This window comes from Manis javanica, chromosome 6, assembly GCF_040802235.1.
Source record: "Manis javanica isolate MJ-LG chromosome 6, MJ_LKY, whole genome shotgun sequence".
NCBI lineage: Eukaryota > Metazoa > Chordata > Mammalia > Pholidota > Manidae > Manis > Manis javanica.
The window spans coordinates 136,135,783-136,154,865 of NC_133161.1; the positions used below are offsets into that span (position 1 = coordinate 136,135,783).

General features: G+C 40.5%; 1 protein-coding gene across 2 annotated transcripts in view; it reads left to right on the forward strand.

The window, feature by feature from the left end:
- The first annotated feature begins 2,020 nt into the window (after positions 1-2,020).
- Positions 2,021-19,083, forward strand: part of ARHGAP32 (Rho GTPase activating protein 32) — a 279,471-nt gene continuing 262,408 nt past the window's right edge. Inside the window, exon 1 of one of the 2 annotated variants that reach the window (XM_073239491.1) lies at positions 2,021-2,109. The gene's annotated coding sequence lies outside the window, so the exon portion shown is untranslated. The other variant, XM_073239489.1, reaches the window with a different exon arrangement.

Consider the following 19,083-nt stretch of genomic DNA (forward strand, 5'->3'; position numbering starts at 1 on the left):
GCTTAGCAATAGTAACTACTTATTCAGAGGATATTTGGATGTTTCTTTCCAAGGAGAAGGCGTGCTGGCTCAAGATGCAAGTGAAGAGCATTAAATCTTTGAGCTTGCTCAAACACCTATGACATTTGGAATACACATACGAAATCCATTTTCCATTTGTTCTGTCTCTGAAGTGGATATTATATCAATAGGGGGAAAGTTACCAAAATGTTTAAGACTCAAGTAAACTATGTGTGTCAAAGTATGCATATATCCTAGCTCCTTTATATGTTGTTCGCCTTTTCCATCAGTTAAGCATAAACCATTTAACAGTCAGCCCCTGCAGCTGAAATTTGGGATATGCATGCTTTCCAAAAAGAGTACAGAATGTTGTTACCTTAGTTGAGAGTAGGCAAGGGACTAAAGCCTTGGGCAAAGCTTGCTTGCCATGCTGACTTGGTTTCACATCCCATACTGGCTTCCTATTGACATCACAGGTTTTATGTTTAAGGCACACCAATCCTGGGAACAGCACAAGTTACTCAGTCCCTCTCTGCATGCTCCTTCTCTGGCAGAAATGGCTATCTGTGGCTAAATGGTGAACCCACAAATTGTTGCATTTTGGAGAAAGAGTAATTTTTAAACTATGGGTTTGCATTGAAGTTGAAGGTTTCATCATTTACCTTGCTGTTTTTCCAGCACTTTGAAAGTACCCATGAAGTCCATTATGGATCCTAAGTGCACTCAGCTGTTTTCAGGGGATGGTTCCCATACCACAGGGGATGTGAAGTAAGCTTCTTTAAATTTTCCCATCCCAGTTTGTGCCTCCATGTAAATCTTCTCATTCCATCCCATACCTTGTTCTTCACTAGAAAAAAATTTAGAATCTCATTCTTTAAAGAAACTTTGGTTACACTGAAGCTGGTAAGAGTGGGGTTATTGAACTTGTTCACTTCCTAATTTCTCCCCAGGATGTTTAAATTCTGCTTCCTGTACATGCCCTTGAAATTCTAAGTGTGTTCAAGGCCCCGTTTTATATTCAATGACTCCCACTGAAATGACAATGCTGAGTAGACCCGAATCACCGCAGTGATAGTAGATGATGCAGTATTTGCATTGGGGTGTGTTAAACTGTGTTGGGTAACCCTCCCCCCAAACATTTAGAACCCGAATGACTCGAAGGAGTGAAAGGTACATATATAAGAAAAAACTGAAAATAGAAAACGGTAGTATGACACGATACATTCTGCTACACAGACGGTTGTTGCAGGTGGATATGCTGCACAGCCTTTAGAAGCTGAACAAAAGGAACGGGAAGAGCCGAGGGCAGTGACATCCACAGGTAAGGGGGAGCCCTGTGAACTCCTCCACCTCTCTCCCAAATCGCCTTTCAGTAGCCACGCACCTTGGGGTTTGCTACTTTCACCCTTTCTTGTCCTTCCTCTCCCCTGTCACGTCACCTCCAATGTTCTGGTCCATAACTCTGAATGACGAAGCCAACTGAAGGAACTTTTAGGCCCCCAGTTCCAAATAATAAACAAAGCAGGTTGATTTTAGACCCAAATGCGCAAAAGCCGGAGAGACGACATCTTTCTGCCTCCCAGCAACACGCCCTCTACCCCGGGCGGTGACAGCATCCAGGGGTCAGTTGGGAGGGGAGAGGAGAGACTGCCGTAGTCTCGGAGGATGTCTCTTCCTGCTGTTACTGCTGCGGCTGCAGGTTTATTTTGCACCGCAGCACAATGCAGAAGCCGAGGCGACCGACTGCGCCCGGGTCCCCAAGGTGGCATCTCAGACGCCGTCCCGGCCCACGGGCTGCCCTCGCGGTGCAAGCGGGAAGGCGAGTCCAGCGCCCCCAGCGCCCCCAGCGCCCCCAGCCGAACCCCCAATAGCGCACGTGCGCTGCCCGGACAACGGCAGGCAAAGGCCTGGCCGCGCCACCGCGGCCCTCGGCCGCGCGCGCGCGGTGCCCGCCCTCCTTGCGCGTGCTCGTGCCCGCGGCCGCGGCGGCGCGCCTCTTCTCCCTGCTGCGGGCGTCGCGGGTGCTGGAGGAGGCGGAGCGGAGGAGGTGGAGGCTGGGCCGGCGGCGGGCGCCGGCGAGCGGGGCGGGGGCCGCCCGGAGGCGACGGGGTGAGGGGCTCGGGAGCCGGAGGACCTCGTCCCCGGGGCCGACTCCGCAGGGGGAGGGCGAGCGTGGAGCGTGTCGGAGGTGGGGACTTTGAGGCCGCGGCCCGGAGCCCCGCGTCCCCGCCCCCGAGCCTGACGGGGCGGCGAGGCGGGATGAGGCGCTGGCTCGGGGGGCGTCCGGCCGAGCCCCCGCGGCTGCCTCCGGCTGCCAGGCGCTAGCTCGGCGGCGCGGGCGGTACTTGGCGGCGGCGCCGGCGGCGAGGAGGGCGTCGGGCTCGGCGCCCGCGGAGGGCAGACACGGAGCGGCGAGCGGGGCGCAGCGACGCCGCGGCGGCGCGGCGGGGCCGCGGGGCTCGGTAAGGCGGGGGACGCGGGAGGGCCGGGGGCGCCGGTGACGTGGGCAGGCGCCTCAGGGAAGGCTGCGGGGGCCTTGCTTTCCTTTCGAGAAGAAATTCTCTTTAAAGGTTCCGGATCGAATGTTCTTAGGAGACCGTCTCGGGTTTCCCCCGAACCACCGCCCCCCTCCTTCCCCAACGTCCGCGGCGGACCGCGCTCCGGGGCGGATCGCCTCCCTCGCTCGCATCTCCCGTTTGCCCGCGGCCTCGGCTGCCGAGGGGTTCGCACGGGTTTCTGGCCTGCTGCAGGGCTCCCCGACTGAGGCTCCAGGCGAGCGAGAGCCGCGACTCCCAGGAATGGCAGAGTGGGGGCCCTGGGGACGCGGGCGCTCCCAGAGGAGCCGCCGCGCCAGCCGTTCCCTCCGCTGCCCGCGGGCGACCTCGCGGTGTCCGCCCCCCGGTGTGCGTGGGGCAGGCTGGGCGAGATGACTGCTCGCAGGGACACGCGTGGAGTTTTCCCACTCATCCTTATAATCGGCCGAAGTTGTCGCTACATACTGGACGGTACTGGTGACTTAGTGCCTTTTTGCCTCCTTGAACCCACTGCCCCCGCCGGATGGTGCGTTTCTCATTTTGTGGACTTGAGTAAAGATGAATGTTAAAGATTTTCGCAAACAGAGCACAAGAAACGATAGGGAGAGAAAGTCGAACCAGATTTCTCAGCTTTATTCTATCTACTTCTGGACCCCGTATAACTTCACCTTCCGTTGCTGAAGCTCAAAGGAGGTGGCGGGGAGGAGGAGATCCACAGCAGGATTCTTGGGATGCAGTTTAATTGTAGTTATCTTTTAGGAAATAGGATTTGGATAATTATAATTTTGATCCGCATGCAGAATTGCAATCTGCTTTTAAAATGCTTGGCGCACTGCTTGAAGCTACACGGGTAGCTGGCAGTTGGGCCACATCGCATCGTTGTCAGCATCTATTTTCCATTCTTTCAAAGTTTTATTTGGCACAGATTTAGACCTTTTAAGTCATTCTGAATGGGAATGACTTCTGATAAATTGTTTTTGTAAACGTTATCTATATCCCTGTTTCTACTGGAAGAAGAAAAAGCATATGGTGCTAGAGTACAGTGGCTGTTAGAGTCCAGACAATGAGCTAGTTTGATTCAGTAATATGATTTGTTGTAATGATTTTGGATAGTGACTGTTGTGATTCATTAACATGTTTTTTCCTTAGTGGGTAAATTGAAGTCTAACTTGGAATCTTGACTTTGCTCCTTGGACTTGAGAGTGAAGGAAGTAGAAACTTTAATTGCTGCTACAACATGACCTCAGAAGTTTTTCAAGTAACTCACGGGTGTGAATTCTTTTTAATAAGACTTTTTGTGAAGATGGGAGTATTATGATGTGATTTCCATTTTCAGGAATATCTGGAGGCTACTTCATTCCTATAGTTGGATATGTGGTAATGCTGTATAGAACAAGTCTAGAATGGTGTGCGGTTGGAGCTGTGCTCAAGCCAGTTGTCTTCATACCATCGTCCCTATAGCAGTTCATGGAATAAAGCAGCACTTTGGACAGAGACTTGTCCAGACATAGCTGGGGAGGAAGCCCAGTTTACTGTATGGTGGATGGAGCACATTGAGGTGGGTGATAGGGTGTAAGTGGACCAGAGAGGAAATGTTAGTTCGAAGAACCTTCTTTGGTTATATAACTGTTTTGTTTTCTAGGGAGAGTCTAAGAAGCCGCCAGGCAGGCCCAACTGTCATTAGAGTCTTTGATGCTGGTTTGAATTCCAGTAGTTCTGTTCCTTTTGTTTTCCTTTCCCAACCCCCACATCATTTTCCAATCGCCAGAAGCTATTCTGCAGTTGGCTGAGGCTTTAATGGCAACACCTGCGTCTCCACTTCTCTCTCTCTTATTCTCTCTTTAGATGACTTATTCAGCAGTGTTTTCCCCTTCCAAGCTGGCCTAGGTGTATTACCTGAACAATATATATAGATTCACTGTTGACTGTAAATGCATTTAACAAATGTCAAGGACTAGCAACTGTTTTCTTCAGAAGACTGTGATAGCAGAAGAAAAATGAAATGAACTAAGCATTGTTCATTGTATTTTAAAGGTTATGTTGTTTTATTGTATTTTAAAGGTTTATGGCTAATTGGCTAATATTCTTGAGAATTTTTAGGATTTAGTCCACTAATATGAAATCTGATGTCCATGGAAGTAGTTAAGAGGCAGCAAGGACCTGAAGTCAGGTTCTGTTTGCAGGTCTGTGTGGCATGGTACCTTTTTTGGGCAAGTTACTTACATTTCTGAGTTTCTTTTCCTTATGTATAGGATAGATGAGAGAAGGTTTGCATTATTTCCCTGTAGAGTTGTGAAGGACGGTTTGAGAGAAAGGGTATGAAAATGCTTTGTAAAACTTTTTATACACATAAGGTATTATTGTTATATGTAAAAACTTAGTATTTAAGTGTTTTAAATATTTTAACATTTATTTTTAAAAATGCATGTAAGAGATGAGAATGTGTTAGATGTCTTACAGTTCCCAAATTTTGTGATTCTATCATTTTTAGGAAATCCATTTATAGTAGCTACAATTTTGGGCTCTTTGTAATTTTTTATTCTGGGACTGATGGCAAGTTTATTGAGACTGAGCTTCTTGAAAGTATCAGTTCAAAATATCAAAGGAGGTTATAAGTTAAGATTTGTGAGAAGAGCTGTTTAGTAAAAAAAAAAATTTGTATTTGTCTGCATTATTTGGTATGGAAGTTGGCAAAATTCAGTTTGTAGGTCAAATCTGGCCCACAGTTTTATTTCTGAATGGTCTAAGAACTAAGAATGATAAAATATTTTGAATGGTTGGAAAAAAATGAAGACTGTTTCACGATATGCACAAGTTATGAAATTTAAGTATCAGTGATCATAAAGTTTTATTGGAACACAGTCACACTCATTCATTTGTGTATTTTCTGTGGCTGTGTTGACAGTACAATGGAAGGGTTGAGTTTTTGGAAAAGAGACAGTGTGGCCTGCAGAGCCTAAAATATTTATTATCTGGATCTTTACAGAAAAAGTTTGCCAACCCCTGATTTAGGACTTAATACTTTTTGCTTATTAGTAAACATGTTATTTCCTATCATAGCATTGTAGGGGTTAAGACCCTTGGAAAGGAATTAATTTTTGCTTTGGAGCCATATAGACTTGTATTTTAATGCTATCTGTGATATTTATAAACTTTGATCCTGGACAAACTAGCATCTTGGTGCCTTAGGTACCTCCTTTATAATCAGAGAATAACAATATAATCTATTTTAGAATGTTGTGGTGATTAAATGAAATGTTACATGTCAAGGCTTCATATAATGTAAGCATACAGTAAGCACTCAATAAATCATAGGTGATAATGATTATAAGTTCTAGTCTGACCAGTATACCTAAACTATTGTATGTCACCTTTGCCTCCTATATTATATAGAGTTGTTTTTCTAAATGGTATGCTACTTGTTATCAAATTTCCCCTTTACTGAAACGATTAGTTTAACTAACAGCTGGTAATTGGAATAACTTGTGAAATTTCCTATGTTTGTACTGTATTTTTATTAGTCACTAGCTTATTTAAACGATTAAGAATGGTGGAAAAGATAATTCTGCTTTATTTTTTAGAAATTCTGGTTCTTGATAATTTCCTGGTATTATTCTATGCTTGCAAACTGAATTTAAATACCACTTCTATTTTGGTACTGGTTTTTTTTTTGAAAAAGATATGTGAGAAAAACTTGTTTTAATTAGGCCAGAGTATTAGATAACTTTCCTTCCATGTTTCTGCTTCCTTATATCACAGGTCTTCCTTACGATTTGTATTAGCATCTCTGTAACACCTTCAGAGTTGAAATAATAAAATTTAATATTTTTCCTAAAGATAGACCTACTTTACTATCTAGAGGCTTTGAAATTAAGTTGCTTTTTGAAATATTTGGTTTAAATTATCTTACAATTGAGAAATTGGATGTATTTCCCAACTTCAAATGCTGGTTTATTTAACATTAATCCCAAACTAAGAATGAGCAAATAAAGGCCATTGTTCTGACTGCGTTAAACAAAACAGAATTAGGGTCATCGTGGTCTTGCAGCCCTACAAATTGTGCAGTTTCATGCTCAGGATGATGCTTAAATTCAGTGGGATGAGATAAGGGAAGACATTAATGTTTCCACACTTGGTGGAACAGGGATGGAGATAGAGGGACCCTTCCATAAAACCAAAGAGCAGTAGCACTTGGAAAACTAAACTGAGGGGTCTAATTATAGCATCTCAAGAAAGGTAGGGGCTTACCGAAGACCCACTGTCAAAAGGAGATGCTATTTTCTCTTGAGGCTAAAACACACAAACAAAGCCAACAGAGATTTGCTGTTGAGAGAGATGAAAGTTGAGAGGGAATATTCCCCAATGTAGTAACATTTATAGACTTGGTTAAATAGATGTCTACAGTTTCACAGTATACCTAGTAAGGAGGCCTTCACTAGTATTTAAAGGAGCTTGTTTTAGGATAGGGAAAAAGAAGTGAGAAATGAAGCAGTTGGTTTAATTTCTCATAACAAATATGTGAACCAGCACGTTCAGAATGGAAATAGAAGTCTTGTTTTCAGAGACATCCTGGCAAATGTCCATTTACTGCCTTATACCATGGAATATTGTATACATTAATATTGGAGGTTGTGGAGATGGAAACCATTGAGAGGAGAAGCATGTGTTATGCAAGCATTATGGAAGTGTTACCTTTACATCATCTCTGTTAGAAAGCATAGGCACCATATCTTGGGGAAGAGTTTTAAAGGAAATATTCCATTTGCCCTTTCCAGGAAAAATAGTAAAATCTTTATTATCTGGGGTTCAGCCTTCTGATCTTGGGCAAGGCTTTATCTTGGCTGCATTGTTTTTATTCCCTTGCATATCGGATGGACATCTGATGTGCAAGGGAAGTAATTGTTCCTTTTTTATTTAAAAAGGTACATGGTAAAAGGACTCTTAAGATAAGTAGCATTTTCAACAATTTTAAGGAACGTATTTTGTGAAGTTAGTAATCACTCAGTATATTAAGCATCAACAAAAAAGTGAAGTAACCTTTAATCTTTAAAAGGAGATTTGAACTTGAAGTCAGAGGGCCAGGTTTCTTGTCTTGGATCTGCTGTAAACAGTCTATGACTTTGTACAAAAAATTCATCTCTCTGAACCTCATTCCTTATATCTAAGTGAGGAGTCAGACTGGAGGTCTCTAAGTTCCTTTCTTGCCCCCAAATTTTATGATTCTCTGATATTTAAAAAAAGTAGGAACCGTCCTCTTGCAGTTGCCAGTTTCCATTCACCTTCCCAAGGTGAACCTGATAGTCCTTATAGTTGCTTTATATCCAGTGGTCTTCTAGATTCAGTAGCAATGCTGGCTCCAGGAGGATGAGGGAAACCAAATCTCTTTTTATCAGTGAGCTGAGAAGTATCCACTGAGTATACATACTGTGACCTTTGTATCATGCTGGATGCAGTAGAAAATAGGTACAAAAGAGGGTGGCATTGAATGTCTGCCCTCAGGAAGTGATCATTTCACTGGGAAGATAAACTATATCATGAAAAAGAACATTATAAAAGGGTAGGCAGGAAGATAGTGGATGATCCCTGGTCTGGCAGTTGGAGGACTTGGGATGTACTGTTGGAAAGGGCACTTAGTGGCCTTGAACATTTGTAAAATGAGCTTTGTAGACTCCCTCCAGCTCTGAAATTTGGTCATACTCTCTTTGACAGAGAAGCACCTGCTGTGAATCAGCGTGTTAGGAGACAACCCAAGTGAGAACTGCTCAAAGCAGGCCAGATTTTTATACTCATTCCATGTAATTGCTTGGTTTACTAGATAGAAGTTACTTTAATTAGCTGGAAATACATTCAGGAAACAACCTTTCTTCTGAAAAGTCAAGCATGTGAGAAGTAACAAGAGACCAAAGTGTCCCTACCTCTCAGGTAGTAAATTTGTGCCCTGAATCTCATTCACTTTTGTCTTCTTAAGGCCTTCAATCTGCAGTTATTTTCTTTCCTAGATTATCATCCTTTCCTTACTGGTGGGTCATTTCTTTTAGTAGACAAACATGCCTTATATTACCTGCAGTAGTGATGATTAATTGGTGTCTTCCTTCAGTAAAAGGCCCCTTAGGTTTTACAACTAGACTGCATTTCCTAGCCTCTGCTTATAGCTGGATTGCAACCGTGCAACCAAGTTTTGGCTGAATAGATGTGACCAGAAGTGATATGTGTGATTTTCGGGTCATGGCTGTGGAAAGATAGCCAGTTGCCTTCTAATTTCTCCCCTCCCCCGCTCACCCCCATTTTTGCTGAGGAGAATGTAGTGCTGGTACCTGTTATCCACCCTTGCAGGTGAGAGCAACACTTTAGGGGAAGATGGATCAATAAGATGGATCCTTGGATGATCTTAGGCAGCAGAGCACCCTGGTAGCTATGGACTGCTCATCCATCTCTGGATGGTTAAGTGAGAGAGAAGTAAATTCTATCTTGTTTGAGCTACTAATACCTTAACTGAATAAATTACTTAAACCACTCTCCACCTTATGATTCCCTTCAGTTATTGTTCAATTTCTTTGTTCCCTTTTGCAGCCAGAGTTGTTTATATTTGCTGTGTCTACTTTCTCACCACTTACTCTCTAGCCTCATTGATTTGAGCTCTTGTTCCACCATTCCACTGAAATTGTTTTTATTTTCCCCAGTTTTATTGAGAAGCAATTGACATCGCTGTATAAGTTTAAGGCTTACAGCCTGATGGTTTGATTTACATGTATTGTAAAGTGATTACCATAGTAGGGTCAGCTAACATTCATCTCATGTAGATAAAATGAAAAGAAGAGAAAAGAATAAAGGGAAAAATTTTTTCTCCTTGTGATGAGAACTCTTAAGATGTACTCTCAACAACTTTCCTATTTATCATGTACATTACTTCCCTAGTTCTTATTTATCTTAAAACTAGTAGTTTTTAATCTTTTGACTACTGTCCTCCAAATACCCCTTTCCACTGTCTGCCTCTGATAATCACAATTCTGATATCTTTTTGTATGAGTTTGGGTAATTTAGAAAATATTTTATGTGTAAGTGAGATCATGAAGTATTTGTCTTTCTTTGTCTGACTTTGCTAAGTATAATGCCTTCAAGGTTCATTCATATTGTTGCAAATGGTAGGATTTTCTCACTTACGTGGCTGAATATTTTTCTGTTGTGTGTGTATATGCACACTCAGCTTCTTTATCCTTTTATCCACTGATGGACCTTAGTTGTTGCTATGTCTTGGCCATTGTAAATAATGCTGCTGTGAATATGAGGGTGCAGATATCTTCTTGAGTTAGTATTTTCATTACCTTTGGCTATGTTGGGTATATTCCCAGATGTGGAATTGCTGGAGCATATGATAATTCTACTTTTAATTTTTTGAGGATCCTCCATACTGTTTTGCATCGCGGCTGTACCAACTTACATTGTCATCAACAGGTATGAGGATACCCTTTTCTTCACATCCATGCCAGCATTTGTTACCTCTTTTCTTTTTGATGATGGCCATTGTAACAGGCATGAGGTGATATCTCATTTTGGTTTCAGTTTGTATGTACCTAATGACCAGTGATGTCGGGCATCTTTTCATGTACCCTTTGGCCTTTGTATATCATCCTTGGAGAAATTTCTGTTCAGGTCCTTTGTCCACTTTTTAATTGGGTTATTTGTTGTTTTAGTATTGGGTTGTATGAGTTCTTTTTAAGTTTTGTATATTAACCCCTTATCAGATATATAGTTTGCAAATATTTTTTCCCATTGTATAGGTTGTCTTTTCACTTTGTAGGTGTATCTTTTGTTGTACAAAACCTTTTTAGTTGGATGTAGTTCCACTTGTTTGTTTTTTGTTTTGTTGCTTGTGCTTTAGCTGTCATATCCAGAAAAGTCATTGCCAAGACCCATGTGAAGGAGCTTTTTTCCTATGTTTTCTTCAGGGAGTTTCATGGTTTCATGTCTTAAATTTATCATTACATTTATCTATTTCAAGTTAATTTTTATGAGTAGTTTAAGATAGGGGTTCAGTTACATTCTTGTACATGTGAATATCCAGTTATCCCAGCACCACTTTAAAGATACTGTTTTTTTCTTCATTGAGTGTTCTTGGTTCCCTTGTCAAGTATTAGTTGACTATATGCTTGGGTTTATTTTTGGGTTCTTGCTTGGTTCTGCCCCATTGGTCTATTTTTCTGTCAGTACCATATTGTTTTGATGACTGTAGCTTTTTATAGGATAGTTTGAAATCAAGAAGTGTGAAGTCTTCTGCTTTATTCTTCTTTCTTGGGATTTCTTTGGCTATTCAGGGCCTTTTGTGGTTCCCTATAAATTTTAGGAGGTTTTTTTTCTACTTCTGTAAAAAAATCCATTGGAATCTTAATTGGGATTGCATTGGATTTATAGATGGCTTTTAGTGGTACAGACATTTTAACCATATTCTTCCAATCCATGAACACAGTCTCCCTTTCCATGTATTTGTGTCTTTGATTTCTTTCATCAATGTCCTATAATTTTCAGTATAGAGATCTTTCACCTGCTTACTCAAATTTATTCCTAAGTATTTTATTGTTTTTGATGATACTGTAAATGGGATTGATATCTTTATTACTTTTTCAGAAATTTTGTTGTTACTGTATAGAAATGCTACTGATTTTTGTATGTTAATTTTGTATCCTGCAACTTCATTGAATTCATTGATTAGATCTAACAGATTTTTGATGGAGTCTGTAGGATTTCCTGTATATAAAATCACGTTCTTTGCAAATCGAGTTAAGTTTTATTTATTCCTTTCTAATTCTGATACCTTTTATTTCTTTTTCTTGCCTGATTGCTCTAGCTAGGATTTCCAGTGCTATGTTGACGAGGAGTGGTAAGAGTGGGCATCCTTGTTTTATTTCTGATCTTAGAAGGAAAGTGTTCATCCTTTATCATTAAGTATGATGTGAGCTGTGGGCTTGCCATTTATGTTTTTTATTATGTTGAGATATGTTCCCTCTATATCTAACTTGTCAGCAGTTTTTATCATGAATGGATGTTGGATTTTGTCAGATGCTTTTTCTGAACCTATTAAACTGATCATTTGATTCTTTTCTTTCATTCTGTGAATGTGATGTATCTCATTGATTGATTTGTATATGTGAACCATCTTTGCCTCTCAAGGATAAATCTAGCTTGATCATGGTGAATGATCCTTTTGATGTGCTGCTAAATTCAGTTTGTTAGTATTTTATTGATAATTTTCACATCTATATTCATCAGGAATATTGGCCTGTAGTTTTCTATTCTAGTAGTGTTGTTTTCTGGTTTTGGTATTAGGATAATGCTGGCCTCATAAAACGAGTTTGGGAATGTTCCCACCTCTTCAGTGTTTTGGAAGAGTTTGAGGATTGGTGTTAATTCCTATTTAAATAATGTCGTAAAAATGTACCAGTGAAGCCCTTTGGCCCTGGGATTTTCTTTGTTGGATAATTTTTGATTCCTGATTCAATCTTTTACTAGTAATGGATTTATTCAGATTTTTTGTTTCTTCCTGATTCAGTCTTGGTAGGTTGCATGTTTCTAAGAATTTTTCCATTTCTCCTAGGTTATCCGGTTTGTTGTATAGTTATTCAGTGAAAGTGTTTTTAATCAAGGCTGTGATGACCTGTGTCTTACCAAAGCCAATGATCACTTTAGTGTCTACATATTAGTGATCTCTTTGCAGCATTTCAAGTAGCTGACTACTTCCTATGACCTCTTAGCTACTCATTATTTATGTCTTTTTGCAGATGATCTCTATCCCCCCAACATCCCATTCTACCATTCTAAATTTTCACATGTCTCTGGGCTCTCCCCAGGTGATTTCATCCATTTTGATAGCATTTATATGTTGATAAGTCTAGAATTCCCATATCTAGTACTAATTTTCTTCCTTTTGAGTTCTAGATTCACCTAACTCTGTTCCTTGGATGTCTAATAGACACCTTAAATTAGCGTGAACAAAGCAGAACTGTGAATTACTCTTTCATTTACTCTTCCCTTTACCTCTTCCAAGTCCTCAGCGTCTTCACCATATTCCAGTCGTGCAAGCCGAAATCCATGGAGCTATTCTCCGCTTTTTTCTTCTCATTTTATGTAATTTCCATCAGCTCTGCTTTCAGAATATAAATTGGACCTGACCACATCTCAGATTTTTCACTGTTAAAAACCTAGGCTAGTAGCTTTTCTCCTCTGGAAAGGTGCTAGCAGACTTCCCTATCTCTTCTTTTGTCTCTGTCCTCCTCACATCAGTCCCATACACAGTAACCAAAAATAATGTTAAATGTTAATCAGAACATACCACTTGCTTCCTGGCTTTCCAATACACTTACACTAAAAGTAAAGCTTAAAATATCATGGAAACAAAGGCTCCATCTTGGCCACTTAAGAGGTACTACATCAGTGGTACTCATCTGGTAAGATTCTACCTTTAGGGGACATTTGCTAGTGTCTGGAGACATGTTTGTTGTCAAGGGGTGGGTGCTACAGGGAGTGTGCTACGGGCTTCTAGAGGGTAGAGGCCAGGGATGCTGCCAAACATCCCACAATTCACAGGACAGCTCCCTACAACAAAGAATAATGTCCAAAATATCTGTAGTGCACGCTCTGGCCCCTGGCTTCCTTTCAACTTTATCTTCCTCTGTTTTCTCCTTTATTCACTGGGCTGCAGTCACAATGATGGTCTTTTTTTTTTTTTCCTTAGTAGACTTTATTTTTTAGAGCAGTTTTAGGTTTATAGCAAAATTGAGGGGAAGTTCCAGAGATTTTTCCACATACTGCCTGATCCCACATAGGCACAGCCTTCCTTATTATCAACATCCCCCAATAGGGTGTTGCATTTAATTTATAATCCCCTTTTCTGCAAGCCATTTGGGGGGCAAGGGCTCTGTCTAGATATGTGGTGTATTCCCTAGTATTCTTACTGAAGTAATATTTGTTGATGACAGAGAGGTGCCTGAGTCCATTGTGGGAAAGGAAGGCAAGGTTTCAGTGCTAATGATAAATCAAAGGATCCAAATAGGAGCAAAACGGAAGGTTATGATTTTCTGGAGGGTGGGAAAAAAAATCCCTTGAGACAAGTTGGCCTTAACCTTTGTTTAGTAATTAAATTTGTTGAACAGAGGTATTTAACCCCATTTTTGTGAGGAGGGAAATTACTCTTGAGGGGATAGCAGGGACTTTTTAAGAAAGAAAGGTTACTTCAGAGTTTAAATTTCATTTTGCCTTGTGTTTCCTACCACCTGTCTCTGCATCTAGAGCTACATGTTCATAAGATTGCTTAATATTGCAGTTGTATGTATATAGGCCTCAAGGGAATATGTGGTCTTACCTTTCCCCCACTATCAGAATTCCTTCCACAGCATCCTTGGACGATAATCATCTACCTTCTGTTTCTGTATTTTTAGTGTCTACAAACTCAAGCTACTTACATGTTAGCCCATCTTTTTTTTTAATTGAAATATAGTTGATATACAGTATTATGTTGGTTTCAGGTGTATAACAGTGATTTGACAATCATATACATTACTAAATACTGAGATAAGTATATTTACCATCTGTCAGCATACACAGATATTACAATATTATTGCCTGTATTCCCTATGCTGTACTTTTCATCTCAGTTACTAATTTGTTTTATAATTGGAAGTTTATACCTTTTTATCCCCTTCACCTGTTTTACCCATTCCCCCATCTTCCTCATCTATTGCAACCACCAGTCTGTTCTCTGTGTTTATGAGTCTATTTGTTTTGTTTGTTCATTTGTTTTTTTAGATTGCATGTATAAAATGAAATCATGTTATCTGTCTTTCACTTAACATAACATCTTCTAAGTTCATCCATGTTGTCACAAATGGCAAGATTTCATTCAGCCCAACTGTTTTTAAAAAGAGTTATTGTTTAAAAATTTCTCATTATAAAGTGGAACATACCTCCCTGCATTTCGAACACTTCACAGATCTGCTTTACTTTTCACATGACAGCTAGCTGTCATGTGAAAAATGGCTTTAAAAAAAAATCTGCCCACCAGGCTTTTCTCTTTCTGGGTTAAGTCCTTATTTTCTTCAACTATTCCTAATGTGACAGGGTTTTTAGATCCTTTTCCAGGTCCGTTCCTAACATTTTTGGGACTCAAGGCAAGAATACAAATGGAAATTCATATGACATACCTTAAATTTTACAGGTTATACATCAAGCTAACTGATAAAGGTGTTTCATTGCCTACCTTAACAAATAAAACTTCATAATGACCCAAATCAGGGTCAGACACAGAATTCTCTGACTCCTCTGCGTTCTGTCCCCAAACATGGTAAAGTACAAACGGGCCTCCAAGCTGAGATCCTCTTCTCACTCTAGGCTCCTTGCATGAGGGACTTTTGACTTTGCACATGCACATATATGGACATGCACTTATACATCCCCACACAACTTTCAGACAGTAGCTGTTTGACCATCCCTTCAGCTTGTGGTGTAAGTATTGATAATTGAGTCTAATCCAGCAGATCCTGGAAGTAGGCAGGAAATTTTGGGGTCCTGGGCGAAGTGAGGGCTGGGCTGAGTAGGCTGTAGGTGAGCAACCTTTTAGGCCCTCAGAATAACGGCCCAGAATGTGGCCTGCGGGAGGCCAGTGCATGGTTCTCCAAAGACCCAGGACCAGGGCAGGGGTCCCTTTTGCTTGGGTCCAAGGAAGTACTGTTCTTTCATAGTCCAACTCTGGTCTTAATTCTGTTTGCTAGAGCCAGCTATTGTGGAAAGTATTAAATTCCCTCTTACAGTGCTCCAAATTAGACATGGAATTTTAATTAGAGCTTTCTAACCAGTGTGCCAGGCAATGCTCTGAATGTGTTACAGATAGGCCAGAAATACTGATTTCCTTAGTCCTCAGAGAGGATTGTCAGTGACAGTGGGAAGAGGATCTAGGCTGATCTCTGTTGGCTGCCAGCAGCATGGCTTATTTATCCCAGTGCATCTGTACTATTACTGTCATTTTCTGTAAGTGTCTTAAGTGAAAAAAATTTGGGAAACCTTGCTCTAGACTGATGTATGGGGACTTTGCAGCTATCACAACTTTAAGAGTATTTTTTTAATTTTGTTATCATTAATCTACAATTACATGAAGAACATTATGTTTATTAGGCTCCCCCCTTCACTAGGTCTCTCCTCCACACCCCATTACAGTCACTGTCCATCAGCGTAGTAAGATGCTGTAGAATCACCTACTTGTCTTCACTGTGTTGCACAGCCCTCCCCATGCCCCCCCTACATGCTAATTACACATGCTAATCATAGTACCCCCTTTTCTTTTTCCCCACCCTTACCCCTCCCTTCCCACCCATCCTTCCCAGTCCCTTTCCCTATTTTAACTGTTAGTCCATTCTTGGGTTCTGTGATTCTGCTGCTGTTTTGTTCCTTCAGTTTTTCTTTATTCTTATACTCCACATATGAGTGGAATCATTTGATACTTGTCTTTCTCCGCCTGGCTTATTTCACTGACCATAATATCCTTTAGCTCCACCCATGTTGTTGCAAATGGTAGGATTTGTTTTCTTCTTATGGCTGAGTAATATTCCATTGTGTATATGTACCACATCTTCTTTATCCATTCATCTACTGATGGACATTTAGGTTGCTTCCATTTCTTGGCTATTGTAAATAGTGCTGCAATAAACATAGGGGTGCATCTGTCTTTTTCAAACTGGGCTACTGCCTTCTTAGGGCAAATTCCTAGAAGTGGAAATCCTGGGTCAAATGGTATGTCTATTTTGAGCATTTTGAGGAACCTCCATACTGCTTTCCACAATGGTTGAACTGGTTTACATTCCCACCAGCAGTATAGGAGGGTTCCCCTTTCTCCACAACCTTGCCAACATGTGTTGTTGTTTGTCTTTTGGATGGTGGCGATCCTTACTGGTATGAAGTGATATCTCATTGTGTTTTTAATTTGCATTTCTCTGATGACTAGCGAAGTGGAGCATCTTTTCATGTGTCTGTTGGCCATCTGAATTTCTTCTTTGGAGAACTGTCTGTTCAGCTCCTCTGCCCATTTTTAAATTGGATTATTTGCTTTTTGTTTGTTGAGGTGCATGAGCTCTGTATATATTTTGGATGTCAACCCTTTATCGGATCTATCATTTATGAATATATTCTCCCATACTGTAGGGTACCTGTTTGTTCTATTGATGGTGTCTTTTGCTGTACAGAAGCTTTTCAGCTTGATATAGTCCCATTTGTTCATTTTTGCTTTTGTTTTCCTTACCCACGGAGATATATTCATGAAGAAGTCGCTAATATTTATGTCCAAGAGATTTTTGCCTATGTTTTTTTCTAGCGGTTTTATGGTTTCATGACTTACATTCAGGTCTTTGATCCATTTCGAATTTACTTTTGTGTATGGGGTTAGACAGTGATCCAGTTTCATTCTCTTACATGTAGCTGTCCAGTTTTGCCAGCACCATCTGTTGAAGAGACTGTCATTTCCCCATTTGTATGTCCATGGCTCCTTTATCGTATATTAGTTGACCATATATGTTTGGGTTAATGTCTGGAGTCTCTATTCTTTTCCACTGGTCTGTGGCTCTATTCTTGTGCCAGTACCAAATTGTCTTGATTACTGTGGCTTTGTAGTAGAGCTTGAAGTTGGGGAGCGAGATCCCCCCCCACTTTATTCTTTCTTCTCAGGATTGCTTTGGCTATTCGGGGTCTTTGGTGTTTCCATATTAATTTTTGAACTATGTGTTCCAGTTCGTTGAAGAATGTTGTTGGTGATTTGATAGGGATTGCATCAAATCTGTATATTGCTTTGGGCAGGATGGCCATTTTGATGATATTAATTCTTCCTAGCCAAGAGCATGGGATGAGTTTCCTAAGAGCATTTTTTATCAACATTAGTTGGCCTGCCTGACAATGTTGGAGGTGTCAAAGTAGGTTTTTGCCCTTCTTACTAATGAGGATATAGATCCAGGTTAAGTGGCTTAATCTAGCTGCATATTCTCACTCAAGTAGGGCAGTTGAAACTAGAACTCCATTCTTCTGACTCTTATTTTGCTATATTCTCTCTACTAACCCAAATAGGTTTTCTTGTATTTTTTTTTGGGGGGGGACAGCCTATCACTTCTGGTTCATTTAGGGTATTCAGGCAATTATATTTTTTGAGTTGTTCTGTCCCAACTTTTGTTATGCCATCTCCTTTTATTGTTACTTTTTAACCTAAAACTCAGCTTTACATTTATTTCCTATTAAATGATATTAATGATCCAGAGTCTTGAAATTTGATTCTTTGTGTTAACCATTTTGATAACTCTCTCCCCTACTTTAGTGTCATATTTAGTTATTACAGTGATGTTTGTCTGAAATGGTCACCCTAAGCCATTTAGAAAAAGAACATTACATTAAGGTAGGAATATATAATGCATTTGAATACTTCTTGCCTAAACCAGTTATGATAAAAATGTTCTGGCACTTAAATGTAAATTCACTTCTCATTTTATTTAATGCTCACTTTGTATTGACTGTTACAAATGTTATTTTAGTTAAGCCTCAGAAAAGCGTGGTCACTTGTTCAAGGTACCCAATTAAATGTTGCATTGATTCAGATCTGTGTCTGTTTGACCTCAGAGTGCCTGTGCTTTTCCTTAGTCCTACTCTGTAAGTGAAGTGAAATGATTATTTAACTTGGGCTGGAAGAGAGATCGTTCCCATATTTATATTTTCATATTTAGAGTAACATTCTCTGATGTCACTCTTGTACAGGATGGTTGTCTCTTCCTTACCTGCCCCCCTCCCCTCAAGAATATCTGCCTAAATGTCTGTAGTGCTGAGGTTGAGAAACCCTACTCTAAAGGTTTTATGTAGTTGAGGTTTTACTTTTGTGTATATTTTTATATTTTGCTGACTCTACAGTGGTGATAAATACTGAAATGTATGAGAGATACGAAACTCCTTGTGCATCCATAGTTTGTATTCTTAAATTTGCCTGCCTCTCTACCTGGGAATAGGTTGTCAGTGAGAGTAGAGCTTGATGTTTATCCATTTAAATTCTGTGTTACTGCTAGAGAATCTGGGATCTATTGCCAAGGGCTTTCTGAGTGGTGAAGGTTAGGCTTTTTATATTTAAGCTTAGTTTTAATAGAAGTATGCATGGGGAAAAAAGCTTGTGAAACATAAGCAACGAGTTGGCTTTCATATGTTAACTTGCTAACCAACGTAACTTTTGTGAGGAGTAGTTGTGTTTGGCTAGAGCACAGATTTGAAGGAATGGTTGCCTAGCACAAGTTTTCACTTTTCCTTTGTTGTTGAGTTCCAAGGTGTGACCAGGATGTCATTGTAGAACTTTTTCTCAGTTCTTCACAATAACTTTCCCAGTCTTGATTTTGTGTTTCTTTGGTCTAGATTGACATACATATCTTAAATTTTTTATTGTGTCACTAACTGATTAAGAGCCATCAGAGGTTCCCTGTTCCTACTACGCACACTAAGCTCTCTTGCTTGATTTTCAAGGAAAGCTTTTTTGTAATCATCAATTCAGGAT